General features: G+C 47.1%; 1 protein-coding gene across 1 annotated transcript in view; it reads left to right on the forward strand.

The window, feature by feature from the left end:
• Nucleotides 1–25,865, forward strand: part of LOC119391182 (cationic amino acid transporter 3) — a 57,627-nt gene that overhangs the window by 7,636 nt on the left and 24,126 nt on the right. The window lies entirely within an intron of this gene.

Genomic DNA, 25,865 nt, shown 5'->3' on the forward strand with positions numbered 1-25,865 from the left:
ACGTAACTATCTCAAGACTATGTTGCTCGCAGAGATTAGCAATAACTTGCCATTGGTGTCTGAATATCCGTCAAGGTCATGAATGTGAGCGTTCATGTCCCTAGAAGGATTATCTCGGCATCAGACCCAAATCTTAATATCGGTGCTTATGCATTTCACATCTCCAGATTCTTTTCTCTGCAGTTATTGCCTGTCCACAGTAAGCTACACCTAGCCACGTTTTCTTTCCACCTACTGTGCCCGAAACCACATGTGCTCTGAACACGTTGTTTCACTCTCTCCATTTTGTTCTGCTATGAATTAGCATTTCCAACCCCCCACCTCTCCTTTCTGATGTGATCCTGTACATCCTTCCCAAACATAATTGTCAATGTGGTGGCTCTTCCAAGTCTCTAAGGTGTGTTTCGTAACCGCATAAACAACTATCTGTTCCTTGTTTACTGTCCCTCAATCTCTAACCTTTTGCCTTTTTCTGCCCTGCATGTTAATGTAAACTAATTGCAACACGCGCCTTCTCCCTTCTTTTACCTTTTCTCTGTTTTTTCGCTATACTACCTGTCAAAGAGTCCCCCTGTTTGTTTTCCTCATACCTACCATGGGCACCGAAGGGCCCGCGTGCCCCCCAAAAAAGCTACTGCGCGTCCTGCAAGACGCCAACCCACCTCATGGCCAAGCCTCCTATCGAATGTATCCGTCTCTTCGAAAACCACCCACCTGTGCACCTCTCTGTTTATTTCCACTACCTCGCGCTTTCTCTCTACTCATCGCCATATCTCTTTGTTGCGTCGACAACCGCTCTTTGCAGGTGCCGTCACGCACCGGTACCTCCGGTATTGTGCATACCACTATCTGCACCTGGAGGGGAAATGGCGCGCATGTCATCGACCCCTTTCGCCAATGTGGTCGCTAGTTCGGCTGATTCGTTACTCAAGACGTCGTTTAGACCTCCCGCGATTATCACGAGGTTACGTCCATTAGACTTAGCTGCGAGTTTGCGTTAGCTTGTCTCATCACTGATCCCAGCCTATGGCCCGGGAACTTTCCTATTAAAACTCGTTTGTCGCCTCTCACCCTTTCCTTGACTGCTCTGCGCATGTAGCTAAGTTCGAGTCCCCGGCGATTATCACGTGATCCGACTTTTCCTGGGTGGACTTCTCCCGCACCTGCCCACTGCACCTGTTACTAGCGCGTGCTACTGCTGTTGTTTTGTCCCTCCCGTTCCCAAGACTACTTCGCGGAAGGTGGGTCCTGTGTCCTTGCACCTGTCTTTTCCAAACCTGTTTCCCCCTTCGCGCCTACCACTGTGGGGTCGATGCCCCATTTTTCCCGCTGTCGCCTGCTTCCCTGTTCCCCGTGGCTACATTTGCTGGCATGGCTACATTTGCTGGCATGGCTACCTTTGCCAATCCCTCCTCGGCTGACTTAAGCCTTTCCGCCATAGCCCTCGTTTTTTTCCCGCTCTGTCGCTACCGCTTTCTCCAGCTCGAGATTCTCACCTTGAGCTCATTCTGGGCGGCCATCATTATTTCCATCTTCGCCTCTAACTCGCATTGCTTACACTTGGCGTCAGCTCTCTCTGTCGTCTCATCCTCACAAACCGCTATTTTCCGCCCTTCCCATCCTGAACACTTTACGGTCTTTTTGACCATGGCTATAGAGCATTCACGCGGCAGATTAGATACACTTAAAGCCAAATGATATCACAAACTCCGCACTTCAAAGCACCTGTGCCCTTCAGCCACGTGGTGGCCAAAAAAAAAACAAATATTAAAAAAAAAAAACACCCGAGCGACTGTCACACCACTTGTGCACCAACAGCACAAAGTGTAAGCTCTATTAAGCTGCAATCTAGTGGCTTAACTAAAGAAACAAGCTCGAATCATGCAAAAAAAAAAGCACTTATCTGACGCTGTCATTCGGAGCCCACGAAAAACACGTCCGTCCTCTAGCAGCACCACCCGAGAAGTCACTGCGGAGCCCGTAGTGACATCTTGTGGCGTTTTGTCCAACTACAATAATTTTTTTTTTCGATTTTTTCCGTCGCGTTGTAGTTCTTGTCGGGAAAAAAGCAATGAGAATTGTGAGTTGCTAATTATCTCACTGCAAATGCTTTACATAGAATCAGTAAGCGGGTAAGTCGCTGCGATGTTATATTGTAGGTCTCTGGTTAGGCTACGCATCATCAGGTGTCGCTACCAGCTTTGTCGGTCTCGTACACGCCTCCGGTAACCCGGCCAGAACTCGTGACGTACGTGGTATCCACTCGGTGACCTCATCGTCTTTTGCTTCTATTTCCGATCCGGCACTTTCACGAACTTCAAAACTCAATTAAAAATACCTTTTAGGCTGTATTTGTGGCTGATATTGTACAGATGGCACCTATATGCACCCATTAGTGTGATTCAACAGTCAAATTGTGTCCGAATTTTTGTGTCACCACTCCTTTAAGCCGCCGTTCAGTTCCGGTAGAGATATTCCTGTTCCGTATAAAATTAAACATTAAGAGAATAAGCGTAAATTTATGGTACGCTTGTAGATAGCCCTAAAATAGACATATCTTTTAATCTAAACTCGCCTAAGATCCAACGACATTTTAATCAGCGAGTCCCAGTTATCATCTGGCACGCTGTGGTATGGGCCATGGGTGTTTCGATAACCCATAACACCCTTAACTCCTAAAGGGTGTTTATTTAGAGCATTACGCCTTAAAGGCTATTTTGGGGAAGGAAAACACCCTTACACACTAATATCTGCAAATGTTTAGGCAAAAGGGTGTTTTGCTTGCTTGAAACCCCCTTAAGGGTGCAAATTGGTTTAGAGTGGCCTTTTCGGTGAAACACTGATGCCAAGTAAATAACTGGAGCGGCTGAGGGGGTGGGGCAACATGAATCACTGTTTTCCGTGTATTGCGCACTTCGGACGCACACTCTAATGTAAACAGTTTAACAAGCTAACTAGTAAATATTCTGACAATTAACTGATATGACGCTGCGATTCATCTTTCATGTCCACCTTCCCAATCAGTATACAGCTGACATGACTGAACTGCGCTGCATGTCACAGGAAAGTTTCTGTTCTAAACATATATTGCAAACATCGTTTGACATAACAGCGACATTTTTAATTAATATGCCTCCGGCACGCTATCACGAAATCAGCGCAATTTATTCTATAAACAACTGTCGCTCTCAGAAGCAATCTCAGGTATTTGCGAAGCAATTATGAGAACGGCGCTTCAGGGGCAAAACGCAAGAAAACAAAAAGCAGCTTCGCGATAGCGTCAACACTCGGATCGCATAATTACCGCGAGAGCAAATTGCGTTACGCTCAGCTGTTTGCCAACTACTCAGAAAACTTCCGCGAGCCTGTCAACGAGGAATAGCGTGTTTACGTAGACGTGTGCTCGCACTGGCAAACACCACCTGTGTTTTACTTTTCTTGTTTTGTTTGTTTTTCGACTCCGATGCGGGCACCTCCACAACAGACCGAATGGCGTAGTGTGAAAGAAAGAAAGAAAGAAAGAAAGAAAGAAAGAAAGAAAGAAAGAAAGAAAGAAAGAAAGAAAGAAAGAAAGAAAGAAAGAAAGAAAGAAAGAAAGAAAGAAAGAAAGAAAGAAAGAAAGAAAGAAAGAAACTCTGCTGGTAGCGGTTTACTCCAGCAAATTATGTGTCTTGTCTTGATTGAGCGATGAAGAGTGGAAATTTTGAGGAAGGGCGGATTAATGAAGCGCCATCGCGACAAAGCCGCGTAATTTATTCAAAGGCTTCGCTGGGCTTACGGCGTTGCAACGTCCACGTGCTGAAAGAGAAGCCGCCCGCGATAAACGCGCATTAGGCGACCGCATAGTAACCGTGAACGTTGTGCTATAATGATACAACTAGTCACCCGTAAAAAATGAAAACGGAAAAGAAAGATACCTGAAAGAAAGCTCCGAAGAACGAAAGGTCGCGCACGATGTTTAAAGGGCCCCTACGCAATCTCCGAAAATACAAAAGAACGAGCGCGTTATTCTCTCCTGGTGTTTCCCGTCTATTCGGCACACTTCGTGATGCCAGCTGTCTGTTCACGAGATGTCATGCGGAAATAGGCTCTCGATTTGTCCATACACGTGCGATATCAGTCGCGAAATGTCTTCCATCCTGATATGCCATGCGGTCCCACGACGCCCGGTCTGCCTTTTCTCGCATGACTATCGTGTACGATGAACTGACTTCACTTCGTTCCTTTCTTTTTTCTCGCGTTTTCGACTCCAGCCGGAGGTAACATTTAGCGGAAAAGCGCGAAATCCTGACAGGCTCAACGCTTAATGCTGACATTGTCCACGTGCTTTATGAAGATATGAGTGGCGAAGGAGAGATAGCGCCATGCGACAAAGAAACCGCGTCACATGATCGTGCCCTGTGCCAAGACAATGCAACAGAGCCGCTGCAACTTTCTGTAAAGGCTAACCAGTCACAAGGTAACGTGTTTATAAATGAAACGCGTTACATACCGTTCAATCTGAAAAACAATGTATGTCAGTTTTTTATAACGCATAAAACATGTTCAAAGTTGAAACCACCAGTATATTACCATACTTATTTCGTATTTATTGGGTAATACTATGGACTGCAGTGTTTCTGTATTTCTTAGTTAGTTAGTTAGTTAGTTAGTTAGTTAGTTAGTTAGTTAGTTAGTTTAGTTAGTTAGTGTTAGTTTAGTTAGTTCTTTAGGTAGTTAGTTAGTTAGTTAGTAGTTTTAGTTAGTTAGTTAGTTAGTTAGTTAGTTAGTTAGTTAGTTAGTTAGTTAGTTAGGCGTTCCTATCAATGTCCGCTTGTGTGCAATTTGGTCGCTGTATCGTGTCGGAAAACAAAATCAAGGGATTAATGTTAGCCGCACCTGTTCACGTTCGCTCACCACCAGTGAGACATAAATATCCAGGCGGCAACAATGCCCAGAATTGAAGCTGAGAAAGCAGCGTTCCATACGCAAAAGCGGGAAGCATGATCCCAGCTTCTAGTAGCGCCAGGCATTTAATTGAAAACCGCTCCATGCAAGTGCACGCAGTAAATCTTGCATCGGCAACTCAACATTAATTTTCCTTCTTTCTTTCTTTCTTTCTTTCTTTCTTTCTTTCTTTCTTTCTTTCTTTCTTTCTTTCTTTCTTTCTTTCTTTCTTTCTTTCTTTCTTTCTTTCTTTCTTTTTCTTTCTTTCTTCACGAATCATATTGAAGGCCGAAAGAAAGTCAACGCCGCGCGCCAGCCAAAGAACAAAACATCGGCAACGCAACATCTGAATCATTCGGCCCTGTTGCAAGCTCAGGTCATATTCGGGTGCGTGTAGCTGCGGCGATATTAATATCACGAGGCATGACTGCAGCCGCAGTCATTTTCTTTTTGTGTTCATTTCATTATAGTACGTAGATACGGGCAGCAATGTCTATACAGGGGCGTCGCGCTCTTTCTCATCCAGGACGCACGCGCGAGACTGCCTGCTGCGCTTATTCCGCCGCGATTCTGCTTTGCATTATTGACGAGGCATTGCGGCGTGCGCGGGCCACGCCACGCATCGCCGGCCATAATTTTTCTTCGTCGCCACTACGTCACAGGCGCTGGAGTCACGTGGCGTTGTCACATGCAGTGGAGGATCACGCGTATCCCTGATAGATAGACGAGAGGGAAAAGTAGGGGAGGGAAGGGAGGGGGGAATTCTCGTCTAATGATATCGTTCTGGCCGGGAGATGGCGCCGCTCGCACTTATATACTAGAGTTACCGTATGTATATACAGTAACTCTATTATATACTGATGAGATTACAGGAGGGCGCCAAAAGTTGAGGGCCGGGAAGAGCGGGGATGAAACGTTAGGGAAATGGGGTATAGACTGAGGTGTGCGGAGAGTGCCAAATTTATTGGCGAGGAAAAACAACGAAAGAGCTACGTAAAGGGTTGATTGCTTTTTGTGGTGCCAACAAAATAAGAGTAAGGCAACCACTCTTATCTCGTATATCGCAAGGCAATGAGTCGTTTTAATAACGGGGATACGTGGTGCGGCATCTATAGAAACAAACGTTCGATATCCGGAAAGAACCTTCCTCATTTATCCCCAAACTTTCTCTCCATACAACACTCGTAATCTGTTTTTCTTGCTCTTTTTTTTTTCTGCGGACGTGATCACCATGTAATGGCGATTGATGATTAGAGTCACGGAGGGGTTGCAGCACTTTCAGGACCGAGGCTGCACAAGAGAAGCAATAAAAAAAGGGGGGGGGGGGGGCGAGTGAGAGAGAACTCAGGAGGCGTGGGGAAGAACGCTTAGGAATGACACAACGCACGCTATATATATATATATATATATATATATATATATATTATATATAATATATATATATATATATATATATATATATATTATACAGCGTATAGGAGACTGTGTTGCGGGTAAACCTTGTCTTTTTCGCGAGTGTGTTCCTTTCCTGTGTATACCGTGTGTATTCATTTTCCCGATGTTCACTTATTTTCTGTCTTTCCTGGCGTGTTACTTAGTGTTTGATTTTTCTTCGCCGCCATTATGTCGTGCTTTGCTGTAATCGTCCCAAAACCTCGCTTGCGTGAACCACCACGGGGATTGCTGCGGGTCTTGTTTGCTTGTTCCTTAGTATTGGCTCCTACCCGCTATGGGAGCACGCGTATATTGCTTCGTTCTTCTTCTTCTTCTTCCTATTATTATTATTATTATTATTATTATTATTATTATTATTATTATTATTATTATTATTATTATTATTATTATTATTATTATTATTATTATTATTATTATTATTATTATTATTATTATTATTATTACTATTATTCAAAAAGCTCACGGAGAATCCGTCGGTCAGGCGTTGCTTTCCAGAAACAGTGCACCGTGTCTTTCTTGCTAAGTGCAAATGTTGCTAAGGGCGACAGCTTCCGTCAGGGAGCTGTCTTTTCGCCATACCTTTTTTTGTTACCTTCTGCTGGTTTTTCTTTTAAATTGCAAGAGAAGGCAATACGGTAGATGAATTGGTGAGACTCGTCGTCTCTTGCACTTGGACAGCTGGTAGCGCCCTGTGAGCTGATCGCGCGTGATTTCTGCGACGACCAGTATAAAGTAACGAAGGTGCGCGGGTCTATGCAGAGGCATAAACCTACTGCTACTAATCGTACTGCCACTTATCACATCTCCGTGAAGAAACAAACTTCACGAAATAAAGTTTCTCTCCGGTAATAGTAGCAGTAGTAGTGGTGGCGCAAGTAGTAGTAGTAGTAGTTGTAGTGTAGTAGTACTGGTAGCAGTAGTGGTGGTGGTGGTGGTGGAAGTAATGGGGTAGTAGTAGTGGTGGTGGTGGAAGTTGTAGTAGTAGTAGTAGTGATGGTGGTACTAGTAGTAGTGGTGATGGGGGTGTTGTTGGTGGTGGTAGTGGCGGTAGTAGTAGTAGTAGTAGTATTAGTATTAGTAGTAGTAGTAGTAGTAGTAGTAGTAGCAGTAGTAGCAGTAGCAGTAGTGGTGGTGTGGGTATTGTTGTTGGTGGTAGTAGTAGTAGTAGTAGTAGTAGTAGTAGTAGTAGTAGTAGTAGTAGTAGTAGCAGTAGCAGTGGTGGTGGTTATAATGGTGGTGGTGGTGGTGGTGGTGGTGGTACTAGTGGTTCTAGTAGCACTAAGCCACCTTTACTGTATAACAGGTAGGTGAGCTTATGGGAATTTGTGTCCGCACATCGGTCTACTAAATCGCATTGTAAAAAAGCGTTTGCACCAGACTCTTTCGAAGTGCTTACTACTAGATTTTAGATTTTAAAAATGCAGTGCGTTAAACACGACCCACAACCAAATTTTCTAACGAGCATTGCGTATATACATTTTCGAAGGGCACGTTTGGTAGCTTCTGTACAGCCAACTACTTCGTTCGACCAGCAGCATCATTTGTACGCCTCAAATTCGATGGGGCACCAACACACATAAAGAAAATCACTCACGGTTGCGCGAAACTTTCGAAAATTGCGACAGCTTGAAAGCCCGCAATCCGCAAACGAAATTGAAGTTGACATCTGAGATGCTTCTCCAGCTTTTCGTCAGCACCTTTACATGCTTCCTGAAAGAATACGGCACAACAGAACAGGCGGGTTCGAGAAACGTCAGCGCATCTCATTGTTTATTGTTGGGCTTTTCTTCTTTTTTTGTATTTGTGTGGCGCCGTCTCGTTTCTTGCGTTGAACACGACTGATCACTTTTGACTGTTGTAAGCCTGTTGGACGTCTGGGGATCAGCATGTCAGGACTGAGAGAGACCCACTGGATCAGCTGTTCCATTACCGACTTCTGTCCGATTTTATTTTACTGATGAAGCCTTGGTTTCCTTGTTCTTTTACACTTCGTATCTGCAGTTTCCTCGCACCGAAATTCGATAATATCGAAAACATACCATGACGACGCATGATTACTTTGGTGATGTCGTTTTCGCTGTCAGTTTTCTTGAGATGAAGGCGTCTCTCTTCGTTTCAAAGGATTGGTGAAGTCATGCTGCTGCTCTTTTTTTTTCTTTCCTCTTTCATTTTGTACTGATCCTGTCGTCATCTACGGAAGCCCAGTAAATTTTGTTTGCGTATAGGAGTGGCTGCCTTGTACAATTCTGCCGGTTAGATGTCCTGTGCAGTGCCTCGTAGACCGGTGCTTCGCTGCCGTCCTCCGGAGGATAGAACATAAGATATGGCTTTAATGACAGGGAGGAACAAGCTGCTGCGTACAACTGTCGAATTCCCACAAACACGACGAAGGAACGTTGTTATTAAAAAGTCACAGTTTCGCCGCAAGGGCGAAGCAATGAACGTGACAGTAAGAAAAGCGGCCCGTGATGGAAGCGCTGCTACGCTGCAGAAGCATCGGTCCCCCGGTAGCAACTACCGCGCGAGCAGACAGCGGAAGGGCGAGGTTCTCCCTGCGCAAATATTAGAAGTGGGCGAGCTGGACGACGACTTTTAAATGCGAACGTTGCGCTCCTTGCGCCATCTCGCTGGTAATGAAGAAACGCTTATAAGCGCTTGCCGTCTCTGAGTCCTGCCAGCGGTAAAGGGTTGTATATAACGCTCGCCGCTAGCTACCTTAAGGATCTGCGCTTTGTGGCGTAATGGTTAGCGCCACGCGCTGCGATGCGAGAGTTCGCAGGTTCTATTCCGCGCTTCGGAAGCATTTTCTTAATTATTTTTATTTGGAACTGTATAAGTGTGTATATATATATATATATATATATATATATATATATATATATATATATATATATATATATATATATATATATATATATATATATATATATATATATATATATATACACTTATACATATACGGTGCATGACGGCGGCGACGGCAAAAACCAGCCGAGCCTGTCCATATAATTGCTATCGCAATAAAAGTACGATAAGACATTACGGGCCGCTGACAGTTGGCTCTCACTGCGCCTTCTGGTGACACTAACAATAAGTAATCCCACAAAGAGAAAATATCTCTTTATTAGCGCTCGTGGCATACAATGCATGTGCATTGCATGCCACGAAAAAGGGCTAAGATCCCGTCAAACTAAAATCCTGCTTCGTGCGGTTCCTGACAACGTATGCAAACTGTTTCTCCCTCATGCCTGTCATTTACTGATTTACTAAATATCGTTTTCAAGAGCACATTTACGGTGGGCGTGAGTTTAAGATGTCACACATGTTCGAGAAAACACTATTTATTTCGGCATGTATTGCATCATTTACACTACCTTCAGTAGAAAGACCAGGCCGAAACAGCGCGTGCCTAGAATGGGAAAAAAAGAAGACGAAGAAGAAGAAGAAGACCAGGCGTTATGGACGAGGAGGCCACCTTTTCTGACGACCGCGAGCGCAACGCTAAGAGGGTGCTCTTGAGGTGCTGCGCACTGTCCCTCGCCTTCACGATGGTGGTGACGTGCTTCCACGGAGTGCTGCAGCACGTCGTCGTCCCGGAAATGAACAAGACGTTCTCCTCGTGGTCGGAGAACATCGGACGAAGACCCGGCCCGGAAGACCGCAGCCAAACCACGCCCTCTTCCACAACCTCCGCCCGAAGCAGTCTTCTGCGGGCTAAGAGTCCTTTGCCGGAGGTCCTCCTGTGTAACACGTCGGCATGTCTGGACTTTTCCGCACGCACCGCTCAGCTGCTCCGGGAGGCCATAAACCCGTGCGGGGACTTCTACAAGTACGCCTGCGACTCGTGGCAGCACGACCACGCGCTGAGGCGCCAGGCGCACTACGTGTCCACGGACACGGTGTACCTCAAGCAGTACGTCAACATGCTCAAGAAAGCGCTGTTCAAGCCCGGCGCCATCCCCAAGCTGGGCTTCCTCTACCAGGTCTGCAAGAAGGTGACGGGGGACACGTTGTACCCGAGGCTTCTGTCCACCTTCCTCTACACGCTCAACATTCGGAAGCTGGCCCTTCTCGACGGCCAGTTCTCGAAATATTCCCGTCGAGGACCTCTCGTACAAGATAGGCGTGCTGAAGAGAGAGCTCGGACTCGACAGCGTCTTTGGGCTGGGCGTCGAGGGAGACCCGGACAACGCGTCCAGGATCGTCGTGTCCGTGGGACAACCGAAGCTGCTCGTCGAGCGGGCGTTCACGACCTCCTGGAGCCACCTCTGGCTCGACAAGGCGTTCCGTCTGCTCGCCCAAAGCGTGGGCAAGAACGTCACAGCCTACAGCGGTATCTCGCGGCTGGAGCTCAGACTGCAGAGCTACATGGTCTCGGAGCAACACGAGTGCTCCTCCAGCTGCGACATCGCAGACGTCGAGACCCTTCCCGCCATCCCCCTGGTCAACTGGACGTCCCTGTTTCAGGGGCTCCTAGGCGTGGACGTGCGCGTAGACCGAGTGCGCGTCACGTCGCCTCAATACCTACTGAACCTGTACAAGAATTTCAAGTTTGACAAGGCCGACATATTAAATCACATCGTCCTTCGCGTGATGATTCTCATACTGCCTTTCGTCAGCGACGATGTGCTCTTCGATCGGATAGCAGCGTGGAAAGTGAGCAAGGAACACTTGCTTCCTTTCGAAGCGACGCGTGAGGACCAGTGCCTTCACACGATGCTCGAAGTCGAACCCTACATGCCCATGGAGCTCGTACGTTCCTCGCACCTCGTCAAACTGTCCAACGCTCGAGTGGCGAAAGACGTGTTGACGGGCCCATCGTTTGCGTTCGCTTTCATCGACCACCTACGCGAGGTCTTTCAAGGTCAGGATACGTTTCTGGACGCGCTCTTCAAGAACATCGCGCTCATCCAGGTGGAAGTGCTGTCACCCTCGTCGCTTACGAAAGCAGTCGTCGCGTTCCAAGTACACCGACAGCATCTACACCAAAATCCGGCGACGCCGCTTCTCTACTTCGTCTACTACTACGTCAAGAACGCGGCCATGAAGCGACAGCGACCGCTGGCGGCGTCTCAGAACGAGTCCTGGACCGGATGGACTCTACACTTCTCCGACGCCATGCCCAGACTGGACCCTCCGTTCACGACGCTTCAGATTCCCATCACGGCCTTCGACTTGATGCTGCCCACAGATCCCGTGGTCGAGCTATTCCATCTACCGCGCGTCGCCTTCCGTGCCTACCGGACCCTGTCCGAATACGTCCTCTATTACGTGCGCGAGCACAACATCACGTCCGCCAGGGCCACGCTGGAGTCCCTTCGAATGTGCCTCAAGCACCAGTCCGACGAGAGCATCATCACGGAAGAAGAGAGCAGCAAGGCTGGAATGAACCCCGTGCTCGACTTTCTGGCCGCAGGTTCCGCCTACAATCTCTTCAGGAGCGAACTGTCGAGAATCGCCAAGCGTGTGCGCTTCAAGGGTCTCGAGGATTACAGGAGTGGTCAGCTGTTCGCCGCCGTATCTCGCCGCGTCTTTCTGCGAGAACGCCAGTCCCGACTATCAGCGGTGGCGGCAAAGCGCGGTCGCTGAGACCTGGACCTGGATGAGAGTCAACGATATCGTTCGAGGGGTGAAGGAGATCTCGCGCGGCTTGCGATGCGGCCTGACGCACCCTCTTTACCGCAGAGGAGACTGCTTTTTGCACGAGTGACGTGGTGGATGTTTGTATGTACGTTCTTATTTACGACTGGGCTTCAATTTCGCCTTGGTGCAATAAGACACACATATGCGCTTACTCGATTCGAATTTATTTGATCCGAGAAGATTCCCCCTTTCCCATATTTACATGCCTGATATCTCTGTTCTTTGTTATTTAAACTGCTATATAAAGCGAATAGTCAGATATGCTTGGAATGTCAGTAGCATAACTTCCTTATCGCTACCAGATTTATTTGGTGATTTGTTTTCGCATTTCATTGGCGCTACGAAAACTGCTTGTGTCTTTTGCGTGATGCTTTGCGGCTGCCTCCACACTTCATGATATGAACAACCTATAGTCGGTGACAAGCTAAGAATAAAAAGTAAACTCTACCGCTGTCAATTTGTGTTATGCGCGTCCAACTACGGCCGCTCTTTACCATGACGTAACGGTTAAGACGAGCCAATGAAAAATGCAAGATGGCGCCGTTCGCGACGAGAGGCGAGGTACCGCTGCACCGATACCGAGATCCGTCAATTCGAATTTCCTGAGGTGTTTGTTTCTTCCAGAAAAAGCTGTTTCCTACTGTTATTCGTACGTACCCAGCATCATCCTCGCCAGTCGTCATCCGATGCAGTAGAAGCTTGTGACTGCCGCGTTTGGAGGTCACCGAAGCGGCAGCAGCTCGGAGTGTTTTACAACGCTTTAGCGTTCCGTCGTTTCGGCAGCTTCAAGTTGCAACACGGCGTGCGTTCCCTCCATCGCTCGGATACACCAAGCATATCGCCAGAGTGTCACCACATCGACGATTGTCGTCGCGTTCATTCGTGTGCAGTGAGGTGAAAGTGAAGTCGGAATGTGCGCGTCTGTGTACGATTTACCGCCCGCAAAAGCCATGGCGTTAGCGTTGCCACAAGTGCGTGTGCGTGTGTGTGTGTATTACTTGGAGCTCGCAACGTTGGAATCTTGGTGATCTATTGTGATATGCGCCGTGCTGTGCTCCTATATAAACGACGTATGTACGGACGAAGCGTGAGAGAAAGAAAGCCACCAACGTAGCCCGTTAGCGCAACACATTGCGAAAGTAAACAAACCAGGTGCATTTCGCGTGTATTGTGTGCATGTATCACGCAGTGATAATTTGTTTATATTAAACTCGTGAAGCTCATAGTGCATAGACCCTTTTGTTTAAGCGCTTATCCCTTCTTCTGAAGCCTCACCCCCTCACTATGCTTCACGAACAAATGAAGAGGGGGGAGCCGGAGAGGTGAGGCTTGACAATGTACGAAACGGATGTACTTACTGATTGTGTCCACCGATATTATCTATATAGACATCTATATGTTTTCCTTTTTTTTTATTCGAAGATGCGCGTGTTTTCTCTATGTCCGAGTGTGTATGTGTGGTCTTTTGGCTACTGATTTTTTTTCATTTCTACATTTTTTATTGTTTATTTTTTTTCCTTGCTCTACCTGCACGGAGGACGATGCTATAAAAGCGCATCGAAGCCTCGTAAATTTTGCCTTGATATCAAAACGTTGACAAATAAACTGTCTTTTGAGAAGCGTATATCCTTTTCCTATTTGTCGTATGGGCAACCGATGCAGCCTCGTGTGTGTGTGTGTGTGTGTGTGTGTGTGTGTGTGTTGCGTGTGTTGTGTGTGTGTGTGTTTGTGTGTGTGTGTGTGTGTGTGTGTGTGTGTGTGTGTGTGTGTGTGTATGTATGTGTGTGTGTGTGTGGTTGTGTGTGTGTGTGTGTGTGTGTGTGTGTGTGTGTGTGTGTGTGTGTGGTGTGTGTGTGTGTGGTGTGTGTGTATATATATATATATATATATATATATATATATATATATATATATATATATATATATATATATATATATATATATATATGGTAGGGGGGGGGGCTCTTCCAGTAAAAGTGTGCCCCCCTGCTGTAATGCCGACTGGGGCGACGCAGGTATGTAATAAATAATAAATTAATTAAAAACTTGAACGTTCAAAGTCTTAAGGGGTAATGGCAGTGCCAGTGCAAGAAGTTGTCAAGGCGAGAAACAATCCCACGTAAAGCTTTTAGTCAACTCCAATTTAGCCGCCTACATCTCCTTGGTGTGAAAGTAACGGTAACGCATGCAATGACCCCCACAGTTAAACGCGATGTGTGCTACACGCTTTTATTTCGTTCATACAAGACGTCAAATGAGCGTTGGCGTTTTCCTCAAACACGATGACAAGCACGGCGACTAGAGACGCAAATGCGGTATTAACGGCAACACAAGAGCCGAAATTCACGAAGGCAATCTCAGACCACTTCGCCATACTTCCCTTTGAGTCACAGTTGCCCATAGTTACAGCAGGACAGTGAAGAAAACTGGCGGCGAAAGTTTCGCAAAAAAAAAAATTAGAAACGACCTTGTTAAATGCGATTAATGTCCGTGTTTCGTTCTTTGAAACCATAAAATAACGATTCCTTTATTTTTAAGTTTTATGTTAATATCTGGCATTTTTTGTTTTAATACCAAAATAGGTGCTGCTCATAAACATCACCTTGAGATGTACATTACTTCTTCGCATAGACTCCGAGATGACCGTGGCGGGGGGTGCGATTTAAATAACAGCTATATTGTTATGCTGACGCTGAACTCCGTGCCTTCACAGTTTATTTATCTAGCTTTGCTTCTTTATTTCAGTATCAGTGCAGTATTGCAAAATAAGGTTTATATGCGTGAAAATTATGCCATTGTTTAGGAACTTCTCGTTTGTAGCGCGGAGGCATGCAAAATATGAGCATTATATTTATTCTTAGGCTGTCACCGACTATAGTGGGCCTAAATGACCTCTTTTTATGGTTGAGATCTATCCGAGCAAGTCGCGAGCCATCCACTAAGAACTTCTTTTCATAACCAGTGACGCTTTTCCGTATTTGCTTATTTTTTTTCGCTTTGGAATACTTTGCTCACGGCCGACATATTTAACTTGCATCTATACTTAGTGCTACGTCACTTGGAAAATTGCGCACTTTACTGTGTACTTTCTGGCTCCACGTTTTTTAGCAAGACAAGTATTTTGCTATAATCAGACACATTCCTGCTTTCGCTGCAACATCCGTATTTGTTTTCGTGACAATACAAAGTTTTCTCTGGGATTACATTTGCATCAGTGTATACCGCTGCCGTCACCAAGAAAGGCTATGCTGCCGTGGATTTGATTCGCCCGGCCCACTTCCCAGCACAATCGTTGACGTAAGCTTTTCTTGACCCGCATGACGATTGCTTTCGTCGCGTCCCAACCGCTGACGTCATCAGAAGCGCTGGACCAACGGCCCGTGCCGACTGAGGCAGCGTACTCGAGCTGGAGAGACAGCCACCGCTCGAAGAACAGTACAAGGCGCAAATAGAGACCGCTGACTCGGGTCGCTTTGCGCGGGGAGAAAAATATATAAGCAAGAAAGGAGGAACAACGCAAAATGAGAAGCGGGGCTAGTCAACGACGAGCCGAGCGATTAGGGAGAACCGCGAAGAGAGGTATCACCCAAGTGTAAAAACAACAAACAGTGGCTCCTACTGACAACTTGTCCAAGCACGCAGGATTTATTTACCCGTTCTAAGCACTGTTTTTCTATCTCCCCGTTGTACTCGCCACGTGGGAGATGGCGAAGACATCACCTCTCGTGTCTCTCTGTCTGCGTATATATATGCTTATCTTTTGTTCATTTTGTGCGCTCACTAACGACAAAACTACGTACACCGATTTCGTGTAAGCCTCAACGACGTCGCTTCTGATAACGTAATTAGCTGTCTAAGGAAGACACTCGTACGTATGTACTTCGCGGATGCTGTCGTCATGCTGAACACTTTCTCCGGCGCCTTGCAGCTTCCCTCGCGACCCTAAACGGAACGTTCATCGCACCATCTCCTTCTTCTTTTTCTTCTTCTCCGAACAGGAACAACACGGAGGAAGGAAAAACGAAACAATGCGTGGCCTTCGAGATCGTAAGAGGTTTGGGAAAGCGGGAAGGGGAATGTGCTACTCGACAGTTACAAATTGAAGGAAAGGGACAAAGAAGAAAAGCAAATCTGCTGACAGGTGTGATGGTTGGAGGTGCAGGCGAAGGAAAACGGGGGGGGGGGGGGGAGAAGCAACGGGTCGTCGTCGTTCTTCGGTTATCTTTCTTTGGCTCCGTCGCCTGCTTCCTCCTGCTCCAGCCTACTTGACAAATCGCCCAGTCAGTCGCTTCCGCGCGGCCGTCCGTTCTCGGGCCCTTTTCCTCGTTTTCGTCGTGACCTATTTGCTGCTAGCGTCCTGCAGGCCCTGCTCTATAGATCTATCCCTATATATACACAAAGGATTCGAGATGTCTCTCTTTGAGCCTCGCTCTCTCTCTCTCTCTCTCTGTCTGTCTATATGTTCACGTGTTTGAGCCGTTCCTTCGTTTGTTCTCTTTGCAGCGCCTTTAGTTTTTTCGGGCATCAATTCGGCGCTGAGTGGCGGCGGCGTGCCGTTGGAAACGTCTGCCGCTCTGGGACCCACTGAGCACGTCGAGCTAGCGCGATACACGAAAGCGAGAGAGAGGAGGAGAGGCTCTCTCTCTCTCTCTCTCTCTCTCTCCACTCCAACACGGAACCACCAGACGCGCAGATTCACTAACCGTGCTCTGAAAGAAGAGCGGTTCTAACCCATTCCCGTCGAAAAAGAAAGAAACGGACGCGTCGTTGTTCAGAGGACGACGAGGCTTGGCGCCGGCGGCAGGCGCTCGCTTAATTCGTTGGGTGTGCGACGCAGCGCGAACCGCGAGAGCTTTTAGCCGCAGCTGCGCGTTGTACGCCGCAGGCGTCGGTCGCCCACCCAATATTACCGTCCCTTCATCGTCTTGTTTCTTTCGTGCTTCTACTGTTCGTTCACTTCCCTTAATTCTGCCTACTGTATACTATATTCAGGTACACCGCGCACAATTCTTCGTGACGACTTCGGGTGAGCCCGCCTTTGCGATTTTAGGACGGATACATATATACTGAAGAGTTTATTAATTAAGGCGAAAGACTTAGGTGCCTCATCAAGCGTTAGAAGTGACCGTCCGCGTCAGCGTCAACACGAGAGATGCAAAAAAGTCATGTGATGACGACACCGTATAACGTCATCATTACGTCACAGGTCAACAAGGTTTGTGACGTCACTATGCCGTCATCACATAACATTTTCGCTCGGTCAAAGGTGGGCCGATCCCGGGGGCACTAAGAAAACGCGAGACGCACAGAAAGCTTCCAATGCCTACGATCCCGGAGGCAGTGCAAAAACACATTAGGTGAAGGAAGATTTCGGGGGGATGGGGTGACTTTTTGGAGCCAATGCACTCGACCTGATACGCCAACATGTCTAGTTTCCTTACGGACCGCAGGCATAAACTGTTGTACGAGTAACGAGATAAAAGTTCCTTGCTACTATAACGATAAAACTGAAGAAAAAGAAGTGGCCATTTACGTCTTATAGCGTAAAGCCTTATAATGGATTGCGGCAGCGCACAATGAAAACAAGGACGGAACACATGAGAAACGAGGAGCACAAGTGCTGCACAAGTCTCAAGTACAGACCTACATGTTATCGCGCTTGGAGAATTGTTCTCGAAGGACGAATTCCCGTGGTGCAGCATTTCGAATCATCCATATCTCACAGCGCAAGACGACAACACAGTAAGGAACACAAGACACACGAAGCGCTGACTGACAACTGATATTTTATTGAAACCAGCCAGTCTTTCTATACCACTGGTGGCGAGGAGAAACGGGCAAGAAACATGCGCGGAAGGGACTTTAGTGCCGGGAGAAAACAGACATGCGTCAAACTTCACAGTCAAGATATTTGATTTCTTTTTGGGACAATGCTACTGAGGTTGCGCTTATACACTTAACTTGCAACTTCGCTATCACATGTGCCTCCTGTATTTCTCTTGTTAGAGCGTCACGATGCTTGCCTATTACTTTTCTGTCTCTGTACATCGGTTCACATGGTTCGCTGTCATTTTCGTCAGATCGACAATCTCTGCAGTGTTTGGCAACGTGACCACAAGTGGCTACGCGTGCGACATTGTCATGGTGCTCTTTTAGTCTTTGGTTTATGCATCGTCCGGTTTGTCCCACGTACTCTTTCCCACACAATAACGGCAGGCAATAAATTACACCTTTCTTGCGCTCGACAAACTGCTTGACATGCCTGACTGTACATCCACGTGATTCTCCGATGCATATCCCAAAAAGACGGGATATGCATCGGCTCGTGCTTAGCGCCGATTCTCAGCGATATGTTTCTGGCCATACGTGATAAAAGGTTGCAAGGCCATTTGGAAAAGCTAGATGTGTGCCGCACTTTCAGGTTTGTTGACGATTATTTTGTATTTTTACACTGTGACAACCTCAAGTTTGAGGGGCTGTTTTCAAATGTTCACCCGATCTTTCTTGAGCACCTTCAACCATTGGTTTTAACACATGAAACACCAGTTCATGACACCATTTGATTTTTAGACCTTTCACTTCACTTCACACCCTCTCATGTATGCTGGTCTTACGAGCCCCGAGCTCAAAAACCCATCCTTCCTTACGCTTCAGCCCATTCGAAACTTGTTAAAAGAGCCATTATTCATTCTGTTTTTAATAATGTTTTAAAGAAGTGTTGTGAACACACCATGCAACAAAGCCTTAAGGAACAAGTCAGTCGCCTCACGAAAGCTGGCTACCCTTCCGAGCTTATGGTCGCTGTTGCACAGAAACTGAAGCATAGCCTTAGAACTCACGATGGCAGCGAACCATTCCAACTGAGAGAAAAAAGAAAAGAAGTTGTTGCCATGCCCTACCTCCATCAGGTATCACACAACCTCAAGAGAATTGGAAAACGCGCGGGTGTTTAAGTCGTCTTCTCGGCTCCCAAAAAATTGGCTGGCATGTGCAAAAAGGTTAACCGTAGGAATGGAGAATCACGTGGATGTACAGTCAGGCATGTCAAGCAGTTTGTCGAGTGCAAGAAAGGTGTAATTTATTCCCTGCCGTTATTGTGTGGGAAAGAGTACGTGGGACAAACCGGACGATGCATAAACCAAAGACTAAAAGAGCACCATGACAATGTTGCACGCGTAGCCACTTGTGGTCACGTTGCCAAACACTGCAGAGATTGTCGATCTGACGAAAATGACAGCGAACCATGTGAACCGATGTACAGAGACAGAAAAGTAATAGGCAAGCATCGTGACGCTCTAACAAGAGAAATACAGGAGGCACATGTGATAGCGAAGTTGCAAGTTAAGTGTATAAGCGCACCCTCAGTAGCATTGTCCCAAAAAGAAATCAAATATCTTGACTGTGAAGTTTGACGCATGTCTGTTTTCTCCCGGCACTAAAGTTCCTTCCGCGCATGTTTCTTGCCCGTTTCTCCTCGCCACCAGTGGTATAGAAAGACTGGCTGGTTTCAATAAAATATCAGTTGTCAGTCAGCGCTTCGTGTGTCTTGTGTTCCTTACTGTGTTGTCGTCTTGCGCTGTGAAATATGGAAGCTAGAAACCAACTCGCCCAACACATTACCTTGTGGCATTTCGAATCGCTCTAGGGAAAGCCTCCAGTACGATGCGGAACAACGCGTAGCCGACTTGGTTGGAATAGGGACACAGACGACGATCGAGCGACGAGGTTAGCATCCATAGCGATAATAATAATAATAATAATAATAATAATAATAATAATAATAATAATAATAATAATAATAATAATAATAATAATAATAATAATAATAATAATAATAATAATAATAATAATAATTAGTGCGATTTTACGCGCCAAAACCACGATATGATTAGGATGCACGCCGTATAGTGGAGGGCTCTGAAAATTTCGCCCAAACGTGCACTGACATCGCACAGTACACGGGCCTGTAGCATTTCGCCTCCGTCGAAATTCGACCTGCCACAGCCGTGATCGAAGCCGCGACTTTCGGATCAGCAGCCGACCACCGTAAGCACCATACCACCGCGGCGGACCATTCCATAGCGGAACATAAGTGAAGAAACTTATCGGCGCAAATTGAACATAATGAAGGACACACGAAGACATCAGGATCGGCGCTGTCATGGACCAATGCCAACCAGTTCAAACAAATATTCTTCTACAGCCATAGGGTTGGCGAGTATGACAGAATGGGAGTAGAGTTTCAAAGTACTCTACACGAAGCAGTCGGGGCAAAGAATTTCTCTTCTGAGATCTCCTTCTTCTTGAAGAAGGAAACTTTATGATCAAAAGCGCTACCAATACAATAGAATATAGCTCAGGGGGAAACCTTTTTAATGATAATTGCTGAAGCCTCACGAAGTTCGCCTTGACTTACCTCTGACAAAGCGAACGGGATGAAACATAGTGCCTTCGATGCCAACAACATCGTCAGCTGCCGCCGCCGCCACCGCCCGCCTCCGCAGACGTCGGTGGTGGTCAGGCAAGAGTTTCGCCGTTACGGTCCGGCGCTTTTCTGTTAGGCACCGACATATACGATAGAGAGCACGCCTCATCTCATCGAGTGTGTGCACGCTTTGCTCTTGATGTCCATAGGAACCTGGGCCTCTCGGATGGGTTCCTCTCTATGACCACGAAGTACGCAGCGAAAAGAGAAAAAAGAAACAATAAGTAGGAAAGCAGCCGAACTCGATGCCGATACTCGAGAAAACGTGCGAGACTTCGCGAGAGGGAGCGAGGCCGCGAGTAAATGAGCCGGGTACAAACGACCGGCCTGTTTCGACGGACGTTTCGTTTCGCCGCTATACCGCGCTGCAGCTGCGGGCAAGCCATCTTCAAAGGGGGAGAAGAGTTCTTGCTGTAGTGGCCGAACAGAATGAAGCCCCGGCGCCATACCGCGTATATACGTGCACCTTTTCCTTCCCCCGTCCCCAAACCCCCTCATTGTCCCTTCCTCACGTTGAAGCGCAGTGGCGCGTAGCCGTTGGACGTTTGTCCATCCATACGTACAGGCCTGTGCGGTGTTCACGTCCCTCGCTCCTTTAGCAATCGTGGCGCAGCGCGCTCTGTCTGTCACGGAATGTGCAATTACGGCACGAGACGGTGGAACCAACGACCGTCCCGTGTGCGCTGGTTTTCCTGTTACTTGCTGAAACCCAAAGCGGCTATCGTATATGCGGGTATCGTGCTACCTTCTTTTGTGACTTCCTTCTATCCCCCTCTCTCTCTCTCTCTTTCTTTCTTTCTCTCAATACTGTCGTTCTGCTACGTTCTGACATAGATAGCACTGACGAGGAATGCGCTTCACTTTGTTTGAGTGATTGGTGGGTTCCGTTATGGAGCTCTGGTGGTGCCCCCTATCGAATGTGGCGAGGAATGCAGATCTTGGTTTCTCTTTCTCCGGCAGATTGAACTCGCGCCGCCTTCAACGGAGCCCGAGCGTTTAATAACTGCAAATCCCGCTACATAGCGAAGCGCGACTGTTCTCCGTCGGGTGCGCGAATTAATTTCGAATATTTCCCGCAAAGAAATCACACGTAACGTCTTTTCTTCCCCTTTTTCTTTTTCTTTTTTATTACCTCCGGACATATCTCGAGAGTAGCGTGAGCCGGTCGAATGCGGTGGAATCTGGACTCCGGAGTTTTTTTTTTTGGCATTTTCTATTAGGGTTTTTTTTTAGCTTAAGCTAATCGTGATAATGGAATCTCGTCCGCCACACGCCAAACGAGGAAGTGAACCGAACGTATGTAATAGCGGTGGTACTTACAAATATGTTTTGTGTTGAAACTTGAACAACAATCAGGATATATTGTTCAATGATGCACAACACACGCTACCCCATGTGGTTAATCAATACGTTGAAGAACCTGAAAAGAGCACAGCGATGAGACAATACGGAGGGGTCAAGGTAAATGATCGGGGAAATAGCGACCCACACAATACAAAGCGAAGCGAGCAGCGTCACGAAAATTGAACGGACACCCGTGAGAGATTACACTATAAGAAAACGCAAGCTTGTCAACTTCGATACGAGTCCTCGGCGAACTATAGAACTTTCTAGAGTAATGTGCATGCAACGATAGTTTGTATACGTTCATAGTACGTGGCATCAACCAATAGTTGCAGTAAAATATACGTCGTAGCGGAGCTTCGGGCCAAACGGAAGCGAAAACAAAATTTTATAAACAGAAGCTCGTTTTCATGTAGGCTGAGAGGGGCGTCACAAGCTAACGCCAGTGTCGCGATTATGCGCTACATTTTTGTTAACGTTCTAAGATCGTATTTGATAGCAACAACATTTTACAAATTCAATCCTATTTTTATCCTCCACCAACTCGATCGGCCCATTCTGATGATAACTCATGATAAGGAATTGAATATGGGGGTGTATCTGCTAGAACATGCTAGCCTTCTTTATCCGTCGCAGCTACGCTAAAGCTCCTTACGTAAGCCACGAGTAACGCTTCGGAGCTACGCTCTCATATTCCGCTGGTGACGCTGATGACATCCAAGCGAGGCAGCTAGGCCATTCCTAAATTGCGGCATTACAGAGGCCACACACGTACGTACGCATATGCACACACACACATAAACGCAACAACACTCGCGTGCGCCTGCGCGCAACTTGTCCCGAGGGAATGTTAATTGCTCGTGTTTTCGATGGTAACTTCAGTTCGTAGCTTGCAGCATTCAGTGATGTTAAAACAAGGCCTGAAGCCTTGCAACACACTCGCAAGTAGATGCGCATACACGTACTCACGACATACATTGTCAGGACAGGTGCCTTTCTGCTGGCTTCTGAGGCGAGATGAAAGGCATAATGTAGGATGCGTAGTCAAAAATGTAATCGTGGTGTCTGTGTGCCTTTCATCCTGTGTTCTTTATAGCGCGCTAAAAGAAAGGTTACTTTTAATTACCAACATGCAAAAACACATGCTCTCACAAGTAAGGATACATTTGTACAGTCGGCGTCAGAAGTTTAGGGACCACGAGCCAAAATAAAAGTTCAATATTCCCGCTGCTTTCGCAGGCAGCCATGAATTTAAACTTTCGGCCTGTTCTAAAACGCGCTAACTACATGTACCGTGCAGTTCGGTCTAAAACATTCACAAATTTGCTGGGAAACTCAAAGTTTTCTCAGACCTAGTGGTCTCTAAACTTTCGACGCCAACTGCACAACCTGAAAAGGCACCACACACGTATACAAAAGGACAACGGCAACATATATAATATGGGTGGAGCGCTTTTTATATATACCGCCGATGACGCCCATTACGAAAGAGGTGAGCTTCGATACTGCGACGGGGGCTCCACACCGAGCCGCGCCCAAATTCTTACGCAACACATACAAGCATACATACCCGCAGATACATACCCACGCGCCCACGCCTATCCCCACCTGCCAAGTTACTGAAGATACAGTGCTGGCGCGTGCGTTTTGGTCTCGATTTCGGCCCGAACGCAATGGACCGCAGCCGATGGAAGCTGGCGAACAGCCGCACCGGCGATTTCGCTGCGAGCACACTCATTACAGCAATCCCCAGAGTTCGGCAGAAATTATATATTCCTTTTTTTTATTATTGCTGTCCGCACTCATCCGTACTACGTTATGTGGGCGCACACTGGTGGTCCCTTGCACGCGATGGAAACCCTATAACTGCAACCCCGCTGAACACAAGAGAGTAAGAGGCAAGATTGGGAGGCGGGGGGTCGTAGGTAGGAGGGCAAATATCGGCTTTTTCAAAGGCATCACCTTGACACTCGTTAACGCTTAGATAGGGTAAAAAATGAAATGAGGAAATTGGGTGCAGGTGATATCCCCCTAATATCGAGGTTCCTTCTACAATCGTGACTTTTATTACGATAGCAATCACATGGACACTCGAGGTGCATTTTTTGTCGTCACCGTCATGTCCCGTATGAAGTCTAAAGGGCGAGACAGACGGTACGATTTTTCATGCGATTCGACGTCCGACACGGTGGAGGGGAAACCGGAATGGTGACCTTTCATAGCATCGTACAGCCACCATTCCCTCTCCCCCACCGCGGCGTCGGCCGTCGGATCGCATGGAAAATCGGACCCGTCTGTCCCCCGCTTAAATCGATAAATCGCCTCGCGCGTCTTACGTCCTTTGTACGAGTGAAAGCTTGCAAAGACTATACCAGCGGGCGCGGCCAAAGCAGAGATGAAACGCGTCGACCGGCTCCGTCGGGAGAAGGCGCATGAAGGGGGGCTGGTGGGAAGGCTGCGTCGCTAGGGCAGCAACTGCGAACTTTTATCAAACGGGCGCGGTCGCGCGCGCTATCTCGACAGAGATCGGCAGACAGCTGATGCCTTTGTACGTGCCTTGCCCTTGCCCGTTTGTGCCGAAGCGACAGAGAGCACGAAGACCACTTCGCTCGCTGGAGCGGCCGCATTGCCTTACGCCAACGTTTTGCAAAGTTACGCAGGTTCGGATGCTCATGGAGTCAGCTGCTAGCCTTATTTCCTATAACATTCCAATTTGTTGCTATCGCATTCATTTGCTTTGCCCTTTGTAATCTCACAGTTTATTGCAACATGACGCTGCCTGCTGAAGGGGCTTCTTGTACAAGATAGGTAGACTGAACAGCCCAATTCGTCAATGCGACGAATTCGATTAAAACGCGGAAGATCTTATTCGGCACTGTCGTAAGTACTCAGCCTGCCGTAAAATGCTTTCAGGAGAATAACAGAATACGGGATACCACTGTCGTTGGAAAAACTCCTGGGTGTGTCAGCGGACCGAAACAGCTCAAATGCAGGAATTCGCGCGTATTAGCAGACTTTATTGCAGAAACAAATAGTGCATAAATCTAACAAAGAACTTAATTCAATTAGGAAAATATGGATTATTATGCGACTCAAAAGCACTTGCTCAGAGGAACATCAGAACACTGTGCGACAATTTTCAAACACAGTCCCTACGATTACACAAATCTTACAAATTCGTGTACGTTTATTTTTAAGTGCGGAGCACTTTAGGGGCCCTGGCTGTCGTATGTTGTCGCGTTCTCATGTAGCTTGGCGTAACGCTGGCAAAGCCACGTATAGCATAGCCATTTGTAGCATATTGAGCGTGCGCTCGCGCCGAGGAGAAGTCTGCTTCCTCTTGTTCCTCGAGCGCCTTGACGATGATATCAAGTGCGGAGCACTTTAGGTGCCCGGGCTGTCGTATGCTGTCGTCGCTTGGCGTAACGCAGGAAAAACCACGTATAAAAGTAGAAAAAAAGAGGAAGCAAGCGATTGATTGATTTACCTTCGATAAACCAGCTCCACGATTATAAAACATATTCTGTAATGAAGGGCACCCCGGGTCACTTTTACTACTCGGTGTTTTCTAACGTAATGCTAACAGTAAGCTCATTGGTGTCTCTGCATCCGACTCCCATTGGGATGCAGCAGCTGCTACTGGAAGTCGAACCCGCGACTTCGCGCACATTAACGGAACGACCCCAAGCCATGGCGTTCGCGTATGCGACAGTTACTCCGCGCGGCGTTAATGTTTGTCGCACGTCATATCTAAGGAACTTAAAACGCGGATAAGCCGTTTTATTGCATACATTATGCTCGCAATAGACGCGCGCTAAGCTCTTTACCACGCTTTAATCCGTCATCGCATTAACTGAAGCTGTCGAGTGTGCTTAACTATACTTATGCAACGCAGATGCACCGAATCCTCGTAGTTGGTCGTAGTTATGCGCGTCACGCGTAAGGCGGCTTTCGTGGACAGATTAAGGTATTAAATATTCACCTTGTGGAGCACTTCGTCTCCGCCATGCCT

This window comes from Rhipicephalus sanguineus, chromosome 4 (genome assembly GCF_013339695.2).
Source record: "Rhipicephalus sanguineus isolate Rsan-2018 chromosome 4, BIME_Rsan_1.4, whole genome shotgun sequence".
Classification (NCBI taxonomy): Eukaryota; Metazoa; Arthropoda; class Arachnida; order Ixodida; family Ixodidae; genus Rhipicephalus; species Rhipicephalus sanguineus.